This window comes from Macaca fascicularis, chromosome 10 (genome assembly GCF_037993035.2).
Source record: "Macaca fascicularis isolate 582-1 chromosome 10, T2T-MFA8v1.1".
NCBI lineage: Eukaryota > Metazoa > Chordata > Mammalia > Primates > Cercopithecidae > Macaca > Macaca fascicularis.
In genome coordinates, this window is record NC_088384.1 from 34939388 (window position 1) to 34965788 (window position 26401).

Below are 26401 nucleotides of genomic sequence, written 5' to 3' on the forward strand. Positions count from 1 at the left end.
AGGAGCATTGCTTGAACCTGGGAGGCTGAGGTTGCAGTGAGTCAAGATCATGCCACTGCAGTCCAGCCTGGGTAACAAGAACGAAACTCTGTCTCAAAACAAACAAACAAACAAACAAACAAAGTGAATCTGTAATCCCACCATTTTGAGAGGCCAAGGCAGGAGGATTGCTTCAGGCCAGGAATTCAAGACTAGCCTGGACAACATAGTGAGATCCTGTCTTTATTAAAAATTTCAAGGCCGGGCGCGGTGGCTCAAGCCTGTAATCCCAGCACTTTGGGAGGCCGAGACGGGCGGATCACGAGGTCACAAGATCAAGACCATCCTGGCTAACACGGTGAAACCCCGTCTCTACTAAAAAGTACAAAAAAGTAGCCGGGCGAGGTGGCGGGCGCCTGTAGTCCCAGCTACTCGGGAGGCTGAGGCAGGAGAATGGCGTGAACCCGGGAGGCGGAGCTTGCAGTGAGCTGAGATCCGGCCACTGCACTCCAGCCTGGGTGACAGAGCGAGACTCCGTCTCAAAAAAAAAAAAAAAAAAAAAATTTTCAAAATTAGCCAGGCATTGTGGTGTGTGCTTGTAGTTCCAGCTACTCAAGAGGCTGAGGTGGGAGGATCACTTGAGCCCAGGAGTTGGAGGCCGCATTGAGCTGTGATTGTGCCACCGCACTCTACTCTGGGTGACAGAGCTGACCCTGTATCAAAAAAAAAAAGAGTGCCTTAAAGATCACCAATGTGTCTTACAAACATTATTTTACAGTGAAAAAGCAGGCAATGGCCGGGAGCAGTGGTTCACGTCTGTAATTCTAGCACTTTGGGAGGCCAAGGCAGGCGGATCTCCTGAGGTCAGGAGTTCGAGACCAACCTGGCCTAGATGGCAAAACCCTGGCTCTACTAAAAATACAAAAATTAGTCGGGCATGGTGGCACATGCCTGTAGTCCCAGCTACTCAGAAGGCTGAGGCAGGAGAATGGCGTGAACCTGGGAGTTGGAGGTTGCAGTGAGCTGAGATTGCACCATTGCACTCCAGCCTGGGCAACAGAGCCTTTGAAACTCTGTATCAAAAAAAGAAAAAGAACCAGGCAATGGACTTACTGTCATGGGTTTCAATCATCTCATCACATACCCCATTATCCAGAAGTGATAGAACAGTGACATGGCATTGGCTTCCAAAGACACAGTCATAACACGTTCAGAGATTGGTGCGTTAGGTGGCAGGATGTAAAATACGCTCTGAATCAGCAACCAACACATGGTTTGACCTCTCCTATAGCCAGAATACACAGAGCTAAGAAGCAGGAGGTGGAAGTGGGTAAAGTTATACTGAATGATCCATTCGAGTTTTTTGCTTCCTGTCTTCATGAATCTGTTCTCAGCTGGTTTCGAGACTTCAGTACCCAAGGGGGAAGTGCTTGCACAAGGAGACTTGGTGAAAGGGAAGTGAATAGAGACACCTGGTATTTTGTCTCCTTGTTCCATCGGGCAAACAGAAAGAGAGGAGCTGAAGCGTTGGCTGGGGTCATTAACTGATCCCAATTACCGAAAGTTCTGACAGGCAATATGGGCAGGGAGGCGCATGGCTTCTGGGAGCTCCTCCTGGAAGAGGGTTGCACATGGGTACCGGGAAATGAAAGGGGGGGCTAGAGCAGACTTGGGCCATTGCTTTGGTTGCACTCTCCCCAACCCCTCATCCTATTTGTGAGTCTTCCTCAGTGAGGACACCCAGGTGTCGGGAAGGGGCGCGTCTTCCTCCACAAAAGACTAAACCAGCATTCCCTCTTCCCCCAGGGAGTATGCGCATGGACAAATAGCCCAGTTTACCCACTGGAAACTCCTCCCAAGCCTTCAAATCTGGAGGGAGGCCCACAAAGGTAGAGATGGTTAAAGCTGATACACAGAAACACAGGCAAGTGTCCATAGAGGCAGTACCCATAGGGGCTTATCGGCCAGGCTGTTCCTGACACTGGTCCTGGCTGGTGTCCTGTGTGCCTGGACAGCCTTGGTGTTTGGCCTGTTGTCCAAGCCCGGTTCTGTCCAAGCCTGGTTCTTCAGGCTTCCTGGAAATCACCTTTTGGTCCATTCCTTCTCTGCTCAAGTTATCCACAGTTGATGGTATTGCTTTCAGCCAACAGCTCTGACTGGCACCACGGGGAAGGATGCACAAATGCCAGTTCTCCTTCTGCTGTTGCGATTCAGACCACGCGTGACTTTCCCTCCTTTCCGAAGCACTGCATGTTTTGATTACTTAGGAGCTAGAATAAATTCTGTAAAAATAACGGTGAGGGTAGAGAAGAAGCAAAACTGGAAGACATGAAAAGAAAATCTTTTTAGTAATAAGCAACCCAAAGTTAGCCAACGCGTGTCTCCATTGCACCTTGCACTTAAACTTAGCAATGTCTAAAACACCTCAAAATAGCAGACAAAACAGAAAGAAAGCAAGAATGTGTAGGCCAAGAACTGAATTGAACCCAGATGTTAGCTTTCACCGTAATGGAAAATGAAACCAAGTTTCTTTTTTTTTTTTTGAGATGGAGTTTCACTCTTGTTGCCCAGGCTGGAGTGCAGTGGTGCCATCTCAGCTCACTGCAACCTCTGCCTCCCAGGTTCAAGCGATTCTCCTGCCTCAGCCTCCTGAGTAGCTGGGATTACAGGTGTGCGCCACCATGCCCGGCTAATTTTGTGTTTTTTAGTAGAGACGGGGTTTCCCCATGTTGATCAGGCTGGTCTCAAACTCCTGACTTCAGGTGATCCGCCCACCTCGGCCTCCCAAAGTGCTGGGATTACAGGCATGAGCCACAGTGCCCGGCTGAAACCAAGTTTCTTAAAAAAAAAAAAAAAATTCATTGAAGATTTTTTTTGTTTTGTTTTGTTTTTGAAACGGAGTTTCCCTCTTGTCCCCCAGGCTGGAGTGCAGTGGCACGATCTCAGCTCACTGCAACCTCCGCCTCCCAGGTTCAAGTGATTCTCCTGCCTCAGGCCAAGTAGTTGGGATTACAGGCACCCGCAAGTATGCCCAGCTAATTTTTTGTATTTTTAGTAGAGTCAGGATTTCATCGTGTTGGCCAGGCTGGTCTCGAACTCCTGACCTCAGGTGATCCACCCGCCTCTGCCTCCCAAAGTGCTGGGATTAGACGTGAGCCACCACGCCCAGACAAAGAAAATTTTTCTTTTTTTCTTTCTTGCGTTTCCTGGGTCCTTCTCCACGCCACTGCACTCCAGCCTGGGAGACAGAGCAAGACTCTGTCTCAAAAAAAAGGAAGTGGAGGTTTTCGCTTGTTTATTTGTTTGATACAGGGTCTCACTCTGTCACCCAGGGTGGAGTGCAATTATGGCTCACTGCAGCCTCGACTTCCCAGGCTCAAGCTATCCTCCCACCTCAGCCTCCCTAGTAGCTGGGATCACAGACAAAAACCACCATGCCCAGCTGATTTTTGTATTTTTAGTAGAGACAAGGTTTCACCATGTTGCCAAGGCTGGTCTCAAACTCCTGGCCTGAATTGGTCCTCCCACTTCAGCCTCCCAAAGTGCTGGGATTACAGACGTGAGTAACCGTGCCCGACCAGAAGTGGCCCGATGGTGTGAGAGGGGGAGGAGGGGGGTTGGCAATCTGCTCTTTTTCAAACAATGCTGATTCTTTTTGGAACCATGAGGACAAGGACTGCTGGAGAAATCCATCCCCATCTTTCCCTCAGAATGAGACTGTACTGCCTTGGATTGCTACTTTCATGTGCTCAGAGAGGAATCATGGGATGTAAAGTGAGTGTTAGAAACGGGAATACTACAAATACTAGCTTGTGGGAAGGTTCCTAGAGCTGATGTCCTCAGGGAGGATGATGGGGAGAAAAAGGGACAGGGAAGTCAAAGGGAGAGGCCTGGAGCTGCAGGAAGGAAAAAAAAAGGAGAAAAAGAAGGGTTCTCAGAGAGAAGTGTCAACAGAAAAAGAGGCTGTTTGGCTTCTGATGGAGTGGTGATTTAACTGACAGCCTAGGGAAACCATAAAGGAAGTCAGTTAGGAAAAATGCTACAGAATAAGCAGCTTCCATTCCAGAAAATTTGCTTAGGGCCAGTGCAAAGAGCAAGGGAAGAGAAAGGAGCTAAAGAAAGCAGAGTGGCCGGGCGCGGTGGCTCAAGCCTGTAATCCCAGCACTTTGGGAGGCCGAGACGGGTGGATCACGAGGTCAGGAGATCGAGACCATCCTGGCTAACACAGTGAAACCCCGTCTCTACTAAAAAATACAAAAAAACTAGCCGGGCACGGTGGCGGGCGCCTGTAGTCCCAGCTACTCGGGAGGCTGAGGCAGGAGAATGGCCTGAACCCGGGAGGCGGAGCTTGCAGTGAGCTGAGATCCAGCCACTGCACTCCAGCAAGGGGGACAGAGTGAGACTCCATCTCAAAAACAAAAACAAAAACAAAAAAAAAAGAAAGCAGAGTAAGCCATGTGCGGTGGCTTACAGGTGTAATCCCAGCACTCTGGGAGGCCGAGGAGGGCGGATCACCTGAGGTCTCGAGATCGAGACCAGCCTGACCGACATAGAGAAACCCTGACTCTACTAAAAATACAAAATTAGCCAGGCGTGGTGGCACATGCCTGTAATCCTAGCTACTCGGGAGGCTGAGGCAGAAGAATTGCTTGAACCCAGGAGGCGGAGCTTGCAGTAAGCCAAGATCCTGCCATTGCACAGCAGCCTGGGCAACAAGAACAAAACTCTATCTCAAAAACAAAGAAAAAAAGAAAAAAGAAAAGAAAGCAGAGTAAGACTGGGCGTGGTGGCTGAAGCCTGCAATCCCACCACTTTGGAAGGCCGAGGCAGGCAGATCACCTGAGGTCACGGGTTCGAGAAAAACCTGGCCAACAAGGTGAAACCCCATTTCTACTAAAAATACAGAAATCAGCCAGGCACGGTGGCGCATACCTATAATCTCAGCTACTCAGGATCTCCTGCCTCCTAATGAGGCAGGAGAATTGTTTGAACCCAGGGGGTTGAAGCTACAGTGAGCCAAGATTGCGCCACTGCACTCCAGCCTTGGTGACAGAGTGAGACTCCCTTTCAAAAAGAAAAAGAAAAAGAACGCAGGGTAAACTCCAGAGAAGCCTGGACTCCAATAGGGATTCCCCTGGCTTCTGAGAAGGCCTCTTAATCCCAGACACTAATGATCCCCAAGAAGGGAGTGCTCTGTGACTGCCTCAGAGCAGAAGGAACGAGCCAGAATAAGGCAGGAATGCATCAAAAAAGGATCTGCCTGCAGGGTGGCTCATACCCATAGCCACAACACTTTGGGAGGCTAAGGCAGGAGGATCACTTGAGCCCAGGAGTTTGAGACCAGCTGGGCAACATAGCAAGATCCCATCTCTCCAAAAAATTAAAAAATAGGCAGGATGTGGCTGGGTGCTGTGGCTCATGCTCGTATTCTCAGCAGTTTGGGAGGTCAAGGCAGGCAGACCACACCTGAGTCAGGAGTTCGAGACCAGCCTGGCCAAGACGGTAAAACCCAGTCTCTACTAAACAATACAAAAATTGGCCTGCCATAGTGGCGCACGCCTATAACCCCAGCTACTTGGGAGACTGAGGCAAGAGAATCCTTTGAACCCAGGTGGTAGAGGTTGCAGTGAGCTGAGATCGTGCCACTCCACTAGCGTGTCTGGGTGACAGAGGTAGACTCAAAGAAAAAAAAATCTAATTTATTAGATTTATTTAGATTTATTAGGTTTGTTTGTTTATTTATTTATTTATTTATTTATTTATTTTTGAGATGGAGTCTCCCTCTGTCACCCAGGCTGGAATGCAGTGGCATGATCTTGGCCCGCTGCAACCTCTGCCTCCCGGTTTCAAGCGATTCTCCTGCCTCAGCCTCCCTGAGTAGCTGGGACTACAGGCATGCGCCACCATGCCCAGCTACTTTTTTTTTGTATTTTTAGTAGAGACAAGGTTTCACCATGTTGGCCAGGCTACTCTCAAACTCTTGACCTCAGGTGATCCACCCACCTTGGCCTCTCGAAGTGCTGGGATTAAAGGCATGAGCCACCGCGCCCAGCGTAATGGCTTATTTAATAAAGCACTGTAGAATTAACAGACTGTTTTCAGTTACACATTTTTACTTAATCTTCACATTTCCTACCAATGTTGGCATTATTATGCTTGTTTTATGGCTCAGGAAATGGGGGCTCAAAGGCTTTGGGACTTATCCAAGATGTCCTAGCTCCTGACAGTCCAGCATCTGTGTTCTCTCCATCACGACTCGCGAGCCTCCAGCCCGTGGAGACTGTCCCCTGGAGATTTCTCACTCTAGAATGAATGAATAACCAGAGGAAGGATCCTGGAGGGAAATACGAGGGAAAGGAAACTTCTGCTAGATCTGAAGACCTGTGACACCTAGAAATCCTAGACTCTACGAGTGAGAAATATGAAGACATCGAGAAAGTTTACTGAAGCCTTTCTTTCATGTCGAAAATTTAATGTTTTGTGATATTTTTATTAAGTGGTTTCATAAGCCCTGTGGGCTTAAATTCACCTCCCAGCCATGTTTATGAGTATTTATTGCATAATTCAACAAATCGGGTGTATTTGTAATTTTATTCATATTAGAACCATCAGTGGCTGGCGTGGTAGATCACACCTGTAATCCCAGCACTGTGGGAGGCTGAGGCAGGTGGGTTGCCTGAGGTCAGGAATTCAAGATCAATCTGGTCAACACGGCAAAACCCCATCTCTACTGAAAATACAAAAAAATTAGCTGGGTGTAGTGGCATGCACCAGTAATCCCAGCTACTCAGGAGGCTGGGGCAGGGGAAGTGCTTGAACCAGGGAGGTGGAGATTGTAGTGAGCCGAGATTGCACCACTGCACTACAGCCTGGGCAACAGAGCAAGACTCCGTCTCAAAAAAAAAAAAAAAAGAACCATGAGTATGCTGTCTCAAATTCACACATACGCACACAAATAGAACCATCAGGGACATGTCGTTTTTCATTTTAAAGCAATTTTTACAAATACGGTATCTTAATTATTTCTTTTTTCTTTCTTTTTTTTTTTTTTTTAGAGGGAGTTTCTCTCTTGTTGTCCAGGCTGGAGTGCAATGGTGTAATCTCAGCTCACTACAACCTCCGCCTCCCGGGTTCAAGTGATTCTCCTGCCTCAGCCTCCTAAATAGCTGGGATTACAGGCACCTGCCACCAAGCCTGGCTAATTTTTGTATTTTCAGTAGAGACATGGTTTCACCATGTTGGCCAGGCTGGTCTTGAACTCCTGATCTCAGGTGGTCCACCCACCTCAGCCTCCCAAAGTGCTGGGATTACAGATGTGAGCCACTGTGCCCAGCATTTTTTTTTTTTAGACAGGGTCTCACTCTGTCTCCCACGCTGGAGTGCGGTGGCGTGACATAGCTCACTGCAGGCTCAATCTCCTGACCTCAAGTGATACTCCTGCCTCAGCCTCCCAAAGTGCTGGGATTTCTGTCGTGAGTCACTGCATTTGGAAAATCTTAGTTATCATCACAACCCTGGTAGGCAGTTGTATTCCCCACTGTGTAGATGAGAAAACTGAGTCTTGTGTAGGGAAAGGTACTTGCCCAAAGACACATAGCTAACAAGAAGGTGGAGCTGGTACCTGGGACCAACCTTACCTCTCTAAATCCATGAGATCAAGGTACACATTTAGAAAGGCGCCCCAGTGGAGAGGTTTAAAGGGGGCTTAGGGAGCAAGAAAGAATTAGGGACGGGAAGAAAGAAGGCACTGTTTAGTGAATGCTCTTCAGAGAAATCCCAAATGTATTTTTATTTGTTTTAATTATTCAGAACAAGAGTGCACTGTGGGCTGGGCACGGTGGCTCCACCTGTAATCCCAGCAATTTGGGAAGCTTAGGCAAGCAGATCACCTGAGGCCGGGAGTCCGAGACCAGCCTGGCCAACATGGTGAAACCCTGCCTCTACTAAAAATACAAAAATTAGCAGGGCATGGTGGCACGCGCCTGTAATCCCAGCTACTAGGGAGGCTGAGGCAGGAGAATTGCTTGAACCCAGGAGGCAGAGGTTGCAGTGAGCTGAGATTGCGCCATTGCACTCCAGCCTGGGCAACAAAAGCGAAACTCCCCATAAAAGGAAAAAAAAAAAAACCGGGCGCGGTGGCTCACACCTGTAATCCCAGCACTTTGGGAGGCCGAGGTGGGCGGATCATGAGGTCAGGAGATCGAGACCATCCTGGCTAACATGGTGAAACCCCATTTCTATTAAAAATACAAAAAATTAGCCGGGCATGGTGGCAGGCACCTATAGTCCCAGCTACTCGGGAGGCTGAGGCAGGAGAATGGCATGAACCCAGGAGGTGGAGCTTGCAGTGAGCCGAGATCGTGCCAAAGCACTCCAGCCTGAGCCACGGAGCGAGACTCCATCTCAAAAAAAAAAAAAAAAAAAGAGTGCATTGTGGGCTAGGAGCGATGGTTCATGCCTATAATCCCAGCACTTTGGGAGGCCAAGGTGGGTGGATCACCTAAGGTCAGGAGTTCGAGACCAGCCTGGCCAACATGGTGAAACTCTTTCTCTACTAAAAATGCAACAAGTAGCCGGATGTGGTGGCGGGTGCCTGTAATCCCGGCTACTAGGTGGGGCTGAGGCAGAAGAATTGTTTGAACCAGGGAGGTGGAGGTTGCAGCGAGCCAAGATCACACCACTGCACTCCAGCCTGGGCAACAGAGCAAGACTCTGTCTCAGAAAAAAACAAAAAAGGGCCGGGTGCGGTGGCTCACACCTGTAATCCCAGCACTTTGGGAGGCCGAGCAGGTGGGTCATGAGGTTAGGAGTTCCAGACCAGCCTGGCCAACAAAGTGAAACCATGTCTCTACGAAAAATAATAATAGAAAAAAAAATCAGCCTGGTGTGGTGGTGGGCACCTGTAGTTCCAGCTACTTGGGAGGCTAAGGCAGGAGAATCGCTTGAACCAGGGAGGTGGAGGTTGCAGTGAGCCGAGATCATGGCACTGCACTCCAGGCTGGGCAACAGAGTGAGACTCTGTCTCAAAAAAAATAAAAAATAAAAATTAAAAAATTAAAAAAAATAAATTAATGACCAAATCTTTAAAAATTGTCAGAAGGGTCGGGCGCGGTGGCTCACACCTGTAATCCCAGCACTTTGGGAGGCCGAGACGGGCGGATCACGAGGTCAGGAGATCGAGACCATCCTGGCTAACACGGTGAAACCCTGTTTCTACTAAAAAATACAAAAAATTAGCCGGGCGTGGTGGTGCGCACTTGTAGTCCCAGCTACTTGGAGGTTGAGGCAGGAGAATGGTGTGAACCCGGGAGGCAGAGCTTGCAGTGAGCCGAGATGCACCACTGCACTCCAGCCTGGGTGACAAAGCAAGACTCCGTCTCAAAAAAAAAAAAAAAATTGTCAGAAGGTTTTGACTATTGGTTTTCTTTTGTTTTTCTTTTCTTTTCTTTTCTTTTCTTTCTTTTTGACGGAGTCTCGCTCTGTCCCAGGCTGGAGTGCAGTGGCACCATCTCGGCTCACTTCAACCTCCACCTCCTGGGTTCAAGTTATTCTCCTGCCTCAGCCTCCCAAGTAGCAAGGATTACAGGTGCATGCCACCATGCCTGCCTAATTTTTGTATTTTTAGTAGAGATGAGGTTTCATCATGTTGGCCAGGCTGGTCTCGAATTCCTGACCTTGTGATCTGCCCACCTCAGCCTCCCAAACTGTTGGGGTTAGAGGCATGAGCTGCTGTGCCTGGTAGTCTGCTGGTTTCTTTTCTTTTCTCTTCTTTTCTTTTCTCCCCTCCCCTCCCCTCCCCTTCCCTCCCCTTTTTTCCTCCTGTCTCAGCCTCCAGAGTATCTAGGACTGCATACGCGTGCCACCATACCCAGCCAATTTTTGTGTTTTTAGTAGAGACCAGGTTTCACCAATTTGGCCAGGCAGGTCTCGAACTCCTGACCTCAAGTGATCCACCCATCTCGGCCTCCCAAAGTGCTGGGATTACAGGCGTGAGCCACTGCGCCCAGCTATTGTATTGCTTTATCTTCTTTCTCTTTCTTCCCTCCCTCCCTCCTTTCTCTCTCTCTCTCTCTCTCTCTTTCTTTCAGACAGAGTCTCACTCTGTCACCCAGGCTCACTGCAACCTCTGCCTCCCAGGTTCAAGCAATTCTCCTTCCTCAGCCTCCTGAGTAGCTGGGATTACAGGCATGCATCACCATGCCCGGCTAATTTTTGTAGTTTTAGCAGATACGGGGTTTCACCATGTTGGTCAGGCTGGTCTCATGCTCCTGACCTTGTGATCTACCAGCCTCGGCCTCCCAAAGTGCTGGGATTACAGGCGTGAGCCACCGCGCCCAGCCTATTGGTTTATTTTCTAAAACAAGACAAAATAAGCCCGGGTGTGGTGGCTGAGGCCTGTAGTCCCAGCACTTTGGGGGGCCGAGGCAGGCGGATCACCTGCGGTCAGGAGCTTGAGACCAGCCTGGCCAACATGGTGAAATCCCGTTGCTACATAAATAAACACACACAAAAAGTTAGCTGGGCATGGTGGCAGGTGCCTGTAACCCGAGCTACTTGGGAGGCTGAGGTGGAGAAGCGCTTTAACCTGGGGGGCGGCGGTTACAGTGAGCTGAGATAGGCCATTGCACTCCAGCCTGGGCGACAGAGCGAGACTCCGTCAGAAAGAAAAGAAAGAAAGGTCAGGCAGAGTGGCTCACGCCTGTAATCCCAGCACTTTGGGAGGCTGAGGCAGGTGGATCACGAGGTCAAGAAATGGAGACCATCCTGGCCAACATAGTGAAACCCTGTCTCTACTAAAAATGCAAAAATTAATTGGGCATGGTGGTGGTTGCCTGTAATCCCAGCTACTTAGGAGGCTGGGGCCGGAGAATGGCTTGAGCCCGGAGGCGGAGGTTGCAGTGAGCCGAGATGGTGCCACTGCACTCCAGCCTGGGTGAGAGAGCTAGACTCCGTCTCAAACAAAACAAAACAAAACAAAACAAACAAAACAAAAGCTGGTGCGGTGGCTCACGCCTGTAATCCCAACACTTTGAGAGACCAAGGCAGATGGATCACTTGAGGCAGGAGTTTGAGACTAGTCTGGCCAACATGGTGAAACCCCGTCTCTATTAAAAATACAAAAATTAGCTTGGTGTGGTGGCACATGCCTGTAATTCCAGCTACTTGGTAGGCTGAGGCAGAAGAATCACTTGAACCTTGGAGATGAAGGTTGCAGTGAGCTGAGGTTGTGCCACTGCACTCCAGCCTGGGCAATACTCTATCTCAACAATTTAAAAAAAATTTTTTTTAAGGAAATAATAACAATAATGAGGTCAGGTACAGTGGCTCATTCCTGTAATCCCAGCACTTTGGGAGGCTGAGGTGGGCGGATCACGAAGTCAGAAGATTGAGACCATCCTGGCTAACACGGTGAAACCCCGTTTCTATGAAGAATAGAAAAAATTAGCTGCGCTTGGTGGTGGGCGCCTGTAGTCCCAGCTACTTGGGAGGCTGAGGGCAGGAGACCGCTGTGAACCCGAGAGGCAGAGCTTGCAGTGAACCAAGATCGCGCCACTGTACTCCGGCCTGGGCGACAGAGCAAGACTGTCTCAAAAAAAAAAAAAAAAAGAAAAGAAAAGAAAATAACTAAAGTAATTTAAGTGTTGTGTAAATAATTGAAGTGGAATATTAAATGTTCTGACTCAAACTGTCAAATAGAAGATAACTGTGTGGTCAGAGAAGTAACTTCTGTCTTTTTTTTTTTTTTTTTAGACGGAGTCTCGCACTGTCACCCAGGCTGGAGTGCAGCGGCGCAACCTCGGCTCACTGCAAGCTCCACCTCCCGGGTTCACGCCATTCTCCTGCCTCAGCCTCCCAAGTAGCTGGGACTACAGGCGCCCGCCACCACGCCCGGCTATCTTTTTTTTTTTTGAGAGAGTTTTGCTCTTGTTTACCAGGCTGGAGTGCAATGGTGCAATCTCGGCTCACTGCAACCTCTGCCTCCCAGGTTCAAGCGATTCTCCTGCCTTAGCCTCCCGAGTATCTGGGATTACAGGCATGCACCACCACACCCAGCTAATTTTCTATTTTTAGTAGAGACAGGGTTTCTCCATGTTGATCAGGCTGGTCTCAAACTCCTGACCTCAGGTGATCTGCCTGCCTCGGCCTCCCAAAGTGCTGGGATTACAGGCGTAAGCCACCGTGCCCAGCCCTAGTTTCTGTCTTTAACCAGTCCTAAACACCTAAAGAGTGCTTATTATTTGCATTTTATTTCATAGGATTTTTCTAGTTTGAATTTTTCAACAAGGCAAGAGGGAGGGACGTCAAGGTCCCTGGAGATGCGAAAGCTACAGCACTCCATTGTGCAGTGTTTTGCACCAGGGTGCACCTACAGATAGAACAATGGGATTCGAGTCACCACAAAAACAGTACCTTCCACAGAAATCCCTATTTTGAGGGTGGATTTCAGTTCACAATTAGACACCAACTCTAAGAAAGTAGTTTTTGTGGTGTGTGTTTTCTCTTTTGTTAATTTGTTTGTGGGTACATTTGACTATCCTTTATTTGGAGAGATGGTAGCCAGACCTATGCAAGGCTGAAATTCTCACTTGCTAGTTAGATAAACATCGGTTCTTGTCACCCCAATCATCTAGATGGTGTGACAGATTTTGTCAGGGACAGGCCTCATTGGAGTTCAGCTTTCAACAAAGTGGAGGGGATTGACTGTGTCAAGGATATTTTAATTGGCTGTCTACATTGTGTGAACTCATTAGATAATTGCCAACCTTCTTCATTTTCTGTTGGGTAGACCTGGCTACAGAAGACAGCGTTTGGAAAGGAGATTAGTAAGAGGAGAGGCCGCCGGGCTGGAGAGCTCCTGGCAAAGGGGGACAAACCTGCAGGGAGGGTTGGGGTGGAAAACAAAAGGCCCTGAGCTGGGGAGAAACGTCAGGAGAGAGCGAGAACAGGAGGGACTCTGGCTTGGGGGTGGGATTGGAAACTTCCTCAAAAATCAAGGTTCAAAGAAGACAATGAGGAAGTACAAATAGACGCATCAGGTCAGGCTGGACCAGAGAAGCTGTGGCAGGCGCAGGTGGTCACAGATGCCAGAGAAGAGGCCGGCGGGGCCTCCCTTAGGAGGTAGCTCCATCCTAGACAGTTGTTTGTTCCAAGAGCTCCAGAGAAAATGAAGGGGGGGAGGGGTGGAGAGTGCTCATCCCCAGAGGGAGGGAGGCAAGCTTGGCGATTTCCAGCCCTGCAAGGGTGAGCCTGGCCTATCAGTGTCGAAGGAGGGCTCAGAGGAAGCAGAGGGAGGTGTCTCATCACCACTGCACCAGGGGGTGGTGACTGGGGAAGCAGGGCTGGCCCAGGGGGGTAAGGTCATCCTAGCAGGAGGGCACTGGCCCAGTGGCAAATGGGCCAAGTTTCCAAATAGGACTTATTACAAGAAAAACAAAAACAAATTCAACATTATCAGTGGCGGGTTCCTCATCTTTATCTGTTGAAAGTTTTCCAAAAAAAAAAAAAAAAAAATCTGAAATCCAGCCCACCTTAAGTTCACCTTATTAAAAAGTCACCCAAGGTAAAATAGCACACACACACACAAAAAGACATAAATAAAAGGTGAGGAGGGGTCGGGCACGGTGGCTCAAGCCTGTAATCACTGCACTTTGGGAGGCCGAGACGGGTGGATCACGAGGTCAGGAGATCAAGACCATCCTGGCTAACACAGTGAAACCCCGTCTCTACTAAAAAAAAAAAAAATACAAAAAACTAGCTGGGCAGGGTGGTGGGTGCCTGTAGTCCCAGCTACCTGGGAGGCTGAGGCAGGAGGATGGCGTAAACCCGGGAGGCGGAGCTTGCAGTGAGCTGAGGTCTGGCCACTGCACTCCAAACTGGGCGACAGAGCAAGACTCCGTCTCAAAAAAAAAAAAAAAAAATGGTGAGGAGGACCCAAAATATCAATCAAAAAAAAAACAATCAATAAGGAAATCATTAAATAAATCATCACATCTTGGTGGATAAGAACTGTAATTCCAACTTCGGGAGGTCAAGGTCGGAGAATAGCTGGAGGCTGAGGGTTTGAGACCAGCCTGGGCAAAGCAACAAGGCCCCATCTCTACCAAAAACATAAAATTTGGTACCATGGTGGTGCATGCCTATAGTCCCAGCCACTTAGGAGGCTGAGGCAGGAGGATTTCTTGAGCCTGGGAGGTCAAGGCTGCAGTGAGCCATGATCACACCACTGCACTCCAGCTTGGACAATAGAGCAAGACCCTGACTCTAAAAATATAAACAAATAAATGAATTATGACATCCAGACTAAGTAGAACCATGAAGCAGTTAAAAACAAAGAGAGAGGCCAGGCACGATGGTCCATGCCTGTAACCCAGCACTTTGGCAGACAGAGGCAGATCACCTGAGATTGAGAGTTCGAGACCAGCCTGACCAACATGGAGAAACCCCATCTCTACTAAAACTACAAAATTAGCCGGACATGGTGGCACATGCCTGTAATCCCAGCTGCTCTGGAGGCTAAGGCAGGAGAATAGTTTGAATGCGACAGGCAGAGGTTGCAGTGAGCTGAGATCATGCCATGGCACTCCAGCTTGGGCAACAAGAGCAAAACTCCGTATCGAAAATAAATTAATTAATAAAAATAATAAAAAATGGCCGGGCGCGGTGGCTCAACCCTGTAATCCCAGCACTTTGGGAGGCCGAGGCGGGTGGATCACGAGGTCAGGAGATCGAGACCATCCTGGCTAACATGGTGAAACCCCATCTCTACTAAAAATACAAAAAACTAGCCGGGCGTGGTGGCGGGCGCCTGTAGTCCCAGCTACTTGGAGGCTGAGGCAGGAGAATGGCGTAAACCCGGGAGGCGGAGCTTGCAGTGAGCCGAGATCGCACCACTGCACTCCAGCCTGGGTGACACAGCGAGACTCCGTCTCAAAAAAAAAAAAAAAAAAAAAAAAAAAAAAAAAATAATAATAATAATAATAATAAATAATAAAAATAAAATAAAAAAAGAGAGAAGCACATATACTAATGGAAGATAAATTATTCAGTTAAAATAAATTCTAGGCCATGCACAGTGGCTCATGCCTGTAATCCTAGCACTTTGGGAGGCTGAGGTGAGTGGATCACGAGGTCAGGAGTTCAAGACCAGCCTGGCCAAGATGGTGAAATCCCGTCTCTACAAAAAATACAAAAATTAGCTGGGCATGGTGGCAGGCGCCTGTAAGCCCAGCTACTCGGCAGGCTGAGGAAGAGAATTGCTTGAACCCAGGAGGCAGAGGCTGCAATGAGCCGAGATCGCGCCACTGCACTGGCAACAGAGAGAGACTCTGTCTTTTTTTTTTTTTTTTTTTTTTGAGACAGAGTCTCGCTCTGTCGCCCAGGCTGGAGTACAGTGACCGGATCTCAGCTCACTGCAAGCTCCGCCTCCCGGGTTTACGCCATTCTCCTGCCTCAGCCTCCCGAGTAGCTGGGACTACAGGCGCCCGCCACCTCGCCCAGCTAGTTTTTTGTATTTTTTTAGTAGAGACGGGGTTTCACCGTGTTAGCCAGGATGGTCTCGATCTCCTGACCTCGTGATCCGCCCGCCTCGGCCTCCCAAAGTGCTGAGATTATAGGCTTGAGCCACCGCGCCCGGCCGAGAGACTCTGTCTTAAAAAAAAAAAAGAAGAAGAAGTTCTAGAAGAAATGTATGATTCCCCTTGACATGCACGCGTGTCTGAGTTCAGCAGGGGACGCGCATATGTGACCGTCCACAGTGGTAATGTTGGGGAGGGGCAGGGACTGAGGCAGCAGAATTAGGAGTCAAACTCCAAATTTGCCAGATCATCTACAAGGAGGGAATGACAGAGCCTGGATGTGCTTGTGGGAACCCCTGCGGAGTCCGGGCTATGTCTGGGCAGGTGTCCTCTCCCAGAAGGCTCTTTTATTCGTGGAGAGGGTAGAAGCTGAAAATAACACGTTGTAATCGGTAACAACAATGCAGGGGCTGGCAGCACTGTGGATGCCCAGCCTCCTCTTCTCTGGATGGCCACGTCGTCCAGGGAGAAATGAAGGGCTGCGGGTCAGGCCACAGGTAAGTCATGAGAAAGACCAGAAATAAGAACTGTGGGCCGGGCGCGGTGGCTCAAGCCTGTAATCCCAGCACTTTGGGAGGCCGAGGCGGGCGGATCACAAGGTCAGGAGATCGAGACCACAGTGAAACCCCGTCTCTACTAAAAATACAAAAAATTAGCCGGGCGCGGTGGCGGGCGCCTGTAGTCCCAGCTACTCAGGAGGCTGAGGCAGGAGAATCGCGGGAACCCGGGAGGCGGAGCTTGCAGTGAGCCGAGATCGCGCCACTGCACTCCAGCCTGGGCAGCAGCGTGAGACTCCGTCTCAAAAAAAAAAAAAAAAAAAAAAAAAAAAAGAACTGTGAGTCAGCACCCGCCTGGCTTCTTCAGAAGCATAGTGGGTCCTGTCATCTTAGCGCCTTTGCTCTGATCGCCGCCGGAAGACAGTCTAGTCCTAGTTAAATTCTCTTCCTCTCAATTTCAATGTCATTTCCTCCTGACCCCTCCAATCTCATTTACTTTGCTCCCGCTGTGGCGCATGCTCGTGGAAGCCGGACCGTCTCCTCCTGGTGCACCGTCTGTCGTGCTGTCTGTGTGAGTTTGCAGCCCCTCCCCAGACTGTGACTGCCAGCACCCCAGGTCCCAGCAGGGACCTGCACCGGCCAGTTTGTTCCCGGGTGGCATCCCCAGCCCCGCCACGGAGCGGTTGCTCAACAGATATGACCAGAGCTGGTAACGGCTGAAGCGAGTGCGGTCTCCACGGCGATCCCCTCTGTCTCAGACCTGGCATTTGGAACTTGGTGTTAAGTGGGTGCAGCTGCCAGGAAGGCACTGGAACAAAACCCTGCCCTGTGTTTCCTAAGCAGATCAGCAGGTGAATGCGTGAACCCGCAGCCCAGCCCCGGCACAACTTTAGTTGTCTGATGAGATAAACACCCGCCCACACCCAAGACTCCAGGTGCTCTCCTGCAAGACTGGGTGGGTAGAAGTGGCACGGGGGGGGGGGGTCCCGAGGGGAGGGAGAGGCACAAGTGACTGTATCCGTCACCACAGCCTCGCAGGGCTCCACAGCCGGAGAACACAGGAGCAACACAAGAGGTGCTGCCAAGGAGGGTGAATGTCACCTCTCCGCCCCACCCACGCAGCATGGGAGTGACACTCTGAAAACCCCTCGCAGGCCAAAAGGCATTTTCAGCTTTCCCCAGTTACCCTGGAGGAGGGTTCACCAAACTGTCGCCTGGGTGTGTGATCCCTCCCACCCACTAAATAAGGGGAAACAATGGCAGGGAGCAGATGTTTGCCCCCAAGCTCCTCAGGGTGGAGGCGGCTTCTCCCTCTTCTGCCTCTGTGTGGGAGTCGACTGAGGAAGAGGAAGCCTCCCAGTGGGTGGAAAGGAGGGTGTAGAGTGAATGGAGAGGGGAGATGCTCTAAAAGCATGCCCCAGACGGTGTTGAGAGGAAAACCCTTGGGTTAGAGCTCACTGTCCTGGCTCCGTTTCAGTGGCTGTCCACCTTCACCCTTCCCAGTTATACATCACAGCATCTTCGTCTGTAGAATTCTGGGGGTGGGAAGTGTGATCCTGAAGGCCCCACATCTTCCTCGGTGTACAGCCCCCCAGCACCCACCTCCCCAGAACCCCCACCTGCACCTGCACTGCCTGGCCTTCCTTCCTTAGCAAGACAGAGTTCTGACAGCCCCAGGGCTCAGGAAAAGCTGCCTGTGAAATCCACGGCGGCCTTTCTGAAGCTTTACCCAAGTTCTGCTCCCTGGAGCCACACGGAAGGAAGTTCTGCCTGACAGCCTTTCCAGCACCCTGGGAAGCTGCTGATTTATTTTCTTTACCCCTGACTTCACTTATCTCGGATCCCAAGCAGAGACTGACAAAGCCAGAGACCCCGATGGTTTAGGATTCCAAGGTTTCTTATGCCTCCGGCTGCTCAGCCAGGGGCTTTCTTGATTTTATGTTTTTCAAATGAGAAGCATCTTACTGGCTAAGTAAGTCTAAGAGTGTCGCGACTCATGGACCTTGGAAACCAATGGTCAGTAGTTTGGGATTCTTTGGGTGGATCAAGAGATTTTCTTGTGGACCTGGGAGCACCTCGATGTGGGGAGGGCCTGAGTAGACGGACTAGTGCCCTCTTCTGGATGGAATTGGAGGTTCCCCTTGCGCCCCAATCCTTCCACCCCTGCCCTGGGGCTTTTTTGTTTGTTTGGTGGAATGGGAGGGCACTTTTCAAAGTTACATAGAAAATTTAAAATCACAGCACTATCGAATATCCGAGGGCCAAGAATCACCTTCGTCTTGCTGCAGGTGAGGGAAATGAGGTCACTTCTCAAGAAACTTGCATTTTCTGAGAAAACGTGGACACAATGGAAAAGCCCAGCACAAAACCACACACCGGAGGAGGCTGAACCAAATCGCTCCAGGACTTAAAGCACAGAGGGCACGTATTCCGCAGGTGAGAGAGCCTCTGCAGGGGCTGACAAGTCCTTCTTGGATGACACTGTGACTCTAAGCCCTCACAATCCCCTCTCCAGGGCGATGATCCACCCAGCGCTGTGGCTGCTGAGATTCTAGTCGCCCTGCTCGCTCTAGGCTGGTGTGATTCTTTTGTTTGTTTGTTCGTTTGTTTGTTTGAGATAAGTCTGGCTCTGACGCTCTGACGCCCAGGCTGGAGTGCAATGGTTTGATCTCAGCTCGCTGCAGCCTCTGTCTTCCAGGTCCAAGGGATTCTTGTGCCTCAGGCTCCTGAGTAGCTGGGACTACAGGCGCCCAACAATACAACTGGGTAATTTTTGAATCTGTAGTAGAGACAGGGTTTCACCATATTGGCCAGGCTGGTTTCAAACTCCTGACCTCAAGTGATCAGCCCGCCTCGGCCTCCACAGGTGTGAGCCACTGCGCCTGGCCTAGGCTGGTGTTATTCTGACATTTCTGACACAGCCATGAAGCAGTCCCAGACTCCGCAGCCCTGGGCGTCTGCCATAGCCCTGTTGTATGATCTGCTCTGCCACTCACGAGGCATGACCCACCTTCCTACCCTCTCTGAGCCTCAGTTTACTCATTTAAATCTCAAAGCCTCCACAGATAATTGGGAAATGAAAGGAAAATCATGTAAGTATGAATACCTTCAACAGACAGCGGGATCTCATTAATACCAGTTTCCCCTTTCTATACCTCCCAGCAAAGAAAAGTTGATAACTGTAGGCCTCTGAACTAGTGCCCCACATTGGAGATACCGGCCACTTCTTACTGAACGTTTGCCTGTGTCTACTATAAGGATATAAGATCATCTCAACCTCCCAAAAAGCCGATATTACCGCCCCCCATTTTTGCAGCTAAAGAAACTGAGGTGCAGAAAAATGAAATAGCATATTCAAGGTCACAGAATGACCGGGGGCAGAGCTAGAGTCTAGACTCCCATCTGTCTGATATAAACCCCATTCTATAAACCCTCCAACATTGCTACTCCCGCTCCAACACCACCGTAGCAGAAAGCTCCAAAACTGGGTGAAGCACATGCAGCTTTACAGCAGGCAACCCCATTCCTGTGTTCCACCTAGTGAAGGACCAGGAGGTTGTGCATGACCAAGGTGGTTCGGGGTGAAGGTCAGGGGCTGGCTGAAAATGGAAGGCATCTCAGGCTGGGTCTTTGACTGTGATTATGTCAGGGTTGGGGCTGAAATATTGTGAGTGGTAACTGAGGTTGCAACCTCTTCCCGAGGAAAGAGTGGGGGCGGGGTGGTGAAACTGGTTAATTGAGATGGGAGGGTTGGGGTGGGGGCAGGCAGAGCCTTCCAGGCCTTCAGATCCGGTGCTGTTACCGTAAACAAGTGCAACCCTCAGCTCCCTGGAGGGCCTGGGGAGCAAATGCGTGCATCCCTGCTTCGTTCCCAGCAGCTGTTCACTGGAGGACGCAGCCTGCCATCCCCAGCCGTCCTCCTCCACGGCCTTCCCCAGCCCCCAGATCAAGCCTCAGGAAGTGGCGCTGCTGAGAATCTCTCCTCCAGCCCTGCCTCCTGCCGAGAGTGTCCTCAGCGCCAGCATTTCCTGGCCTAATTAAGCTGGGTAATGAGTAGCTAAGAGGAGGGGATAAAAGCCCTAGGCGGCTTAGAGCTGGGACAGTTTATGACAGGGGCGTCTGCAGCTGGTGACATTCCTAGGAAAGTTATTTCTCATAACCCTGGGAAGTTGCATGCTGTTTCCTTAGCACGAGAGTAAGCCCCAAAGGTGAGCACAGGGAACACTGCGTCTTAAGGGGACCTGACTGGAAGGTCCTAAAGGTGACAGGTTGGGGGTGCCGTGCGTCTGTAGGACTGATTAGAGCTGCAGAGCAGCTACAGGCCACCCGGGCTAATGCCCTTAGCTTAGACTGAGGCCGGGATGTCCGTGGTGGCCATGTGACTCCCCAGGGCTTGGGTTTTCTGTTTCTTCTGAATGACGGAACTCGGCACAGCATGCAGTTTCTAAGACCGTATCCTCTCAGGGAAGGAAATCTGAGCTAGAGGCTCTGATCCTGACTCCTCCCCGGCCCACTTTTAAGGGTGTGAAAATTGTGTTTTGGAAAATATCAGGCGCCCCAGCAGCCAGGAGTGGGTAGAAGAGCTCTCAGACTGGGGCCCTGGGGGAAAGGGGAAGGTGGGCACCAGGTGCTCGGGACACCAGGGCCCGCCCTTCCGGAGACACTCAGGAGCCCAGCGTTGATTATCGCCACTCTCACTCTGCAGCCACAGCCTCGGCCCCCAAATTCTCCTTCTTTTGCACTCAGTTTTGTTTGTTTGTTTTTTGCGTCAGTTTTGTTTGCTTTGTTTTCTTCCGGTCACCTTGTGCTCTTTCCTTAGTTGGCCAGGGAACTTCGTGCTGTGTGGGGTGGAGCAGGGCAAGGTCTGGGCTCTGGAGCTCGGCCCATCCCCAAGTCTCTGGGTGAACTGGGGAGACCAGGTGACCTCTCAGCCGTGGTTTTCCCATTTGTAGAGTGAAGGCGTTGGTGATGTCTAGTGTCCAGTATGTTGTGAAGCGCAACCTCCGCTTGGCCTGTGAGTGGCGAGCGAGGCTGAAATTGGGCCATGTTTCCCAGACCTTTCAAATTAGGTTAGCCAGTTTCACCCGGGAATATTTTTGCCCCAGTTATCCCGTAAAGCAGAATCATAGCTAGTGAGTATGTATTTTATGATTATTATTACTCTTATTATTAGAAACAGGGCCTCATTCTGTCATCCAGGCTGGAATGCCGTGGTGTGAACACGGTTCGACCTCCTCAGCCCAAGCAATCCTCCCACCTCAGCCTCCCGAGTGGCTGGGACCACAGACACGTCATCACAAAAATATTTTTGAAATGTTTTGTAGAGACTGGGTTTTGCCATGTTGCCCAGGCTGGTCTCAAACTCCCAGGCCCAAGTGATCCTCCTACCTCAGCTTCCCAGAGTGCTGGGATTACAAGCGTGAGCCACTTCGCCTGGCTGAATACATATAGTTGATGATGGAAGGGCTCATTCTCCTGCACCCCTGCAATCAATATTTGTTCTTTTCCAATTTTCTAAACAAGACCTGTCTGGTGCAATGTCCTCTGAGCCCCACTTCCTCCATGGCCGGAGCCCAGAGGGGCAGGGAATGTGGGGATTCTGTCTTTCTTTCTGATCGCCACCCTTCACCCTCTGCCCTCTGCTGTTCCCACAGTCCCATCTATTCCCCTGGCCTCCTGCTTCTCTCTCTCAAAGAAGAGTGAGCAGTCAGATCACAAATAACCTGGTGTTTCCGTTTTTCCCTCTGGCGGTGGTTGCTCCTGGAGTGGAAGGAGACCTGGTGGCCAGATGCCTGATGTGGCCGGGACAGCTGGTGCTCTCCACATGCCTGGGGAAGGTCCCTGGGGATTGGATTTGAGGGGATCACACCAAGAAGAGGGGTGAGCAGGCCTGGCAGCTCACCCCTGTGACCCTGCCCACCTCTGGCTGGGGCCGCCTGGCACGATCCCCCAGCCCCAGCCGGCAGCAGCTGGGCAGGACAGGGGAGCCAAATGGCTCTGCATGTGTAATCCCAGCTAAAAAGAGAAAGGGGAAAGATCTTGTCATTTCCCAGGACACAGACAACTGAAACCTGATACTCTTGCTAAGGCAGTCCTTTCACTGAGAGAGAGAGAGAAAGAGACAGAGAGAGAGAGAGAGAAGGAGGGAGGGAGGGGAGTGTGTGAGAGGCCATTCTGGAAGGTTCTGGGGCCAGCAGGAAGTCCTGAGCACAGCTCTCCTGTGAGTACCCCATGTGTCATCTCCCCTAGTCTTTGGCCTGAGCTGACTCTTGGTAGGAGCCAGGAGACATGGCTGGTCTGCCCAGTGGACACAGCAGTGATCGTGGAGGCTGGGCCACCATCCATCTCTGTTCATTAGGAGCTGCTGTCCCTCTCTCCCCTGCCCTTTGTGTCAGGGAGCCAGATTATGCTGTTGAGAAAAATGTGCTCAAAGACCTTCAACTCGGGCCAGTAAGAGGCTGTTCTTTCTTCCTCTCTCTCAGTGCTCTATAAAACCAAATGCATGGCCAGGCGCGATGGCTCACGCCTGTAATCCCATCACTTTGGGAGGCCGAGGTGGGCGGATCACGAGGTCAGGAGATCAAGACCATCCTGGCTAACACGGTGAAACCCCGTCTCTACTAAAAGTACAAAAAACTAGCCGGGCGAGGTGGCGGGCGCCTGTAGTCCCAGCTACTCGGGGGGCTGAGGCAGGAGAATGGCGTGAACCCGCGAGGCAGAGCTTGCATGAGCCGAGATTGCATCACTGCACTCCAGCCTGGGCGACAGAGCGAGCCTCCGTCTCAAAAAAAAAGCAAAAATAAAAATAAATTAAAAAAATAAAAAATAAAACCAAATGCATGATCAGAGTGGAAGGTAGTCCACTGACTACCTTGAATGGGTTAGGGTCGTTCGTCTTTGTTCAGCTATAAGGAATTGCAGCTATAAGGAATTGTTAGGCTAAAGCCACAGAAATTTGGGGAGGCCACTTTGTGACCAGCTCTGTGCTGGTGCAGCTCGAACACAGGCATGTATGACAAAGTGTCGTCCTTTGCTATCCCACTGGAGCAACAAGACTTTCAGCCTGCCGGGCGCAGTGGCTCAAGCCTGTAATCCCAGCACTTTGGGAGGCTGAGACGGGCGGATCACGAGGTCAGGAGATCGAGACCATCCTGGCGAACACGGTGAAACCCCGTCTCTACTAAAAAATACAAAAAACTAGCCGGGCGAGGTGGCGGGCGCCTGTAGTCCCAGCTACTCCGGAGGCTGAGGCAGGAGAATGGTGTAAACCCGGGAGGCGGAGTTTGCAGTGAGCTGAGATCCGGCCACTGCACTCCAGCCTGGGCGACAGAGCCAGACTCCATCGCAAAAAAAAAAAAAAAAAAAAAAAAAAAAGACTTTCAGCCACAAGGATTAGTGAACGATACACGAAGAAGTCCAATCAAGAACCTGAATGTGGGGTACACTCAGCCAGTGGTTCCAGGGGTCCGTCCTGATGTGTTCTTTTTTTTTTTTTTTTTTTTTTTTTTTTGAGACGGAGTCTCGCTCTCTCGCCCAGGCTGGAGTGCAGTGGCCGAATCTCAGCTCACTGCAAGCTCCGCCTCCCGGGTTTACGCCATTCTCCTGCCTCAGCCTCCCGAGTAGCTGGGACTACAGGCGCCCGCCACCTCGCCCGGCTAGGTTTTTGTATTTTTTAGTAGAGACGGGGTTTCACTGGGTTAGCCAGGATGGTCTCGATCTCCTTTCCTCGTGATCCACCCATCTCAGCCTCCCAAAGTGCTGGGATTACAGGCTTGAGCCACCGCACCCGGCCGGTCCTGATGTGTTCTGTGGAGAGAGTTTCTTTTAGGTGAAATGTTCTCTGCCGTCATTCTGTGTCACGCGCTGTTGATTGTGCTCCTATGGTGTGCCAGGCGTTGGCCGGGCACCAGGGATGCTGCCAGGAACAAGACAGTCTTCTGCCGCCCTGACGTAGCACACTCTAAAGGCTCTGACTTCACTCTTATTGTGCATGTTTGTATTTTATAGTTCATTTATTTATTTACACACCGTGTGTGTTCAGTGTATTCAGAAAGATTCAAGTCCGTTTATAATTAATGCCACAAGTGCCAGAAACCCCAAAACCAGATTAAAGGTTGAGGTCCAGGGTCTAGAGAAAGCTGGGGCTAAAGAATAATTCCATCAGAAAAGCTGGATTCAAGGAAGTGCTTCGACATTTGAACCTAAAACTTGGTTCCGAGCTGCCTGGTGGTTAGGTCAAAAAGGGAAATAGGCCGGGCGCGGTGGCTCAAGCCTGTAATCCCAGCACTTTGGGAGGCCGAGACGGGTGGATCACGAGGTCAGGAGATCGAGACCATCCTGGCTAACACGGTGAAACCCCGTCTCCACTAAAAAATACAAAAAACTAGCCGGGCGAAGTGGCGGGCGCCTGTAGTCCCAGCTACTCGGGAGGCTGAGGCGGGAGAATGGCGTGAACCTGGGAGGCGGAGCTTGCAGTGAGCTGAGATCCGGCCACGGCACTCCAGCCTGGGCGACAGAGCAAGACTCCGTCTCAAAAAAAAAAAAAAAAAAAAAAAGGGGAAATAGTGTGTCCAACAAAAAGGAAACATTTCTTGTGTATGTCCCTTCTTTCTGACACCAACCTTCAGGCTCATTTCTCACCATCATCCCATGCACACTCCACCTTGCTTGACTGCATTCAGTTCTGCAGAATCACTGAGGGCCGGGCTCATTGGCACCTGAGCTTCTCCCACCTCCCCACTGCTCTGTCTGCTTAACTCCGGGGAACACCACTGGCCCTGCTTCAACCAGCACTGCGGTCACTACTTCACATGCCTGCTTGACCCCGCAGTCAGGGCCTGCTGCCCTCCCTGTGTCAATGCCTCTCCTACCTGGCTCCATCACGGCCCTCTCAGGGTACTGTCGTTGCTCCCTGCTTCTTTCCCTACCTGCTGGTGAGTTGCTCCCTACCAGGAGTCCTGTCCCTCATCTCCACTATCCCAGGGCCTAGCACAGTGCCTGCTGCACTGTAGCCAATAAATATTTGCCACTAACAATTATTTTGCACTTAATGATGTGCCAAGCACCATGGTAATTGTCTTACAAACATTGTCTTTTCTTTTTTCCTTGTGGCAGGGTCTCACTCTATTGCTCAGGCCAGAGCTCACTGCAACTTCTTCCTCCCGGGTTCAAGCAACTCTCCTGCCTCAGCCTCGCAAGTGGCTGGGATTACAGGTGTGCACCACCATGCCCGGTTACTTTTTGTATTTTTGGTAGAGACTGAGTTTCACTGCGTTGGCTAAGCTGGTCTGAACCTCCCGACCTCAAGTGATCTGCCTGCCTTGGCCTTCCAAAATGCTCGGATTACAGGTGTGAACCATTGCAACCAGCCCATTTTACTCTTTTTTTTTTTCCCCCAGACGGAGTCTCGCTCTGTCGCCCAGGCTGGAGTGCAGCGGCGTGATCTCGGCTCACTGCAAGCTCCGCCTCCTGGGTTCACACCATTCTCCTGCCTCAGCCTCCCGAGTAGCTGGGACTACAGGCACCTGCCACCACGCCCAGCTAATTTTTTATATTTTTAGTAGAGACGGGGGTTTCACCGTGTTAGCCAGGATGGTCTCGAACTCCTGACCTCGTGATCCGCCCGCCTCGGCCTCACAAAGTGCTGGGATTACAGGCGTGAACTCTCACGCCCGGCCCATATATTATCTCATTTAACTCTTAAAATAACCCTGTGACATAGTTGTTGTTATGCCCATTTTACAAGTAAAGAAACTGAGATTAAATGAGCCAAGTAACCCAAGGACTCAGAGTGGTGGACCCAGCCTCAAACCCAGATCTTCCTGACTTTGAAGCCCTTGGAAAGGATGAGACATTTGCATGTATGGCCTTTTATTGAAATTATTGTTATCTGTTACTAGATTATGAGCCCTCAAAGGAAAGGGGGAAAGACCTCTCCACACGCACAGCAGAGAGCATATTGCTTTGCACACAGCAGGAACCCCTGAAGTATTTCTCAGCAATGAGTTCTTTTCTTTTGTTTTTGTTTTTTTTGTTTTTTCTTTTTTTTTTGTTGAGACGGAGTCTCTCTCTGTTGCCCAGGCTGGAGTGCAGTGATGCGATCGATCTTGGCTCACTGCAAGCTCCGCCTCCCGGGTTCACGCCATTCTCCTGCCTCAGCCTCCCAAGTAGCTGGGACTACAGGCGCTCGCCACCACGCCCGGCTAATTGTGTGTGTGTGTGTGTGTGTGTGTATTTTTAGTAGAGACGAGGTTTCACCGTGTTAGCCAGGATGGTCTCAATCTCCTGACCTCGTGATCTGCCCTCCTCAGCCTCCCAAAGTGCTGGGATTACAGGTGTGAGCCACTGTGC

General features: G+C 50.6%; 1 long non-coding RNA gene across 1 annotated transcript; it reads left to right on the forward strand.

Annotated features, from left to right (window-relative positions):
• The first annotated feature begins 17709 nt into the window (after positions 1-17709).
• Positions 17710-25941, forward strand: LOC135965487 (uncharacterized). Its single transcript, XR_010578468.1, has 3 exons — positions 17710-18487; positions 25166-25264; positions 25450-25941. It is a non-coding gene; the product is annotated as an uncharacterized lncRNA (long non-coding RNA).
• The last annotated feature ends 460 nt before the right edge of the window (positions 25942-26401 follow it).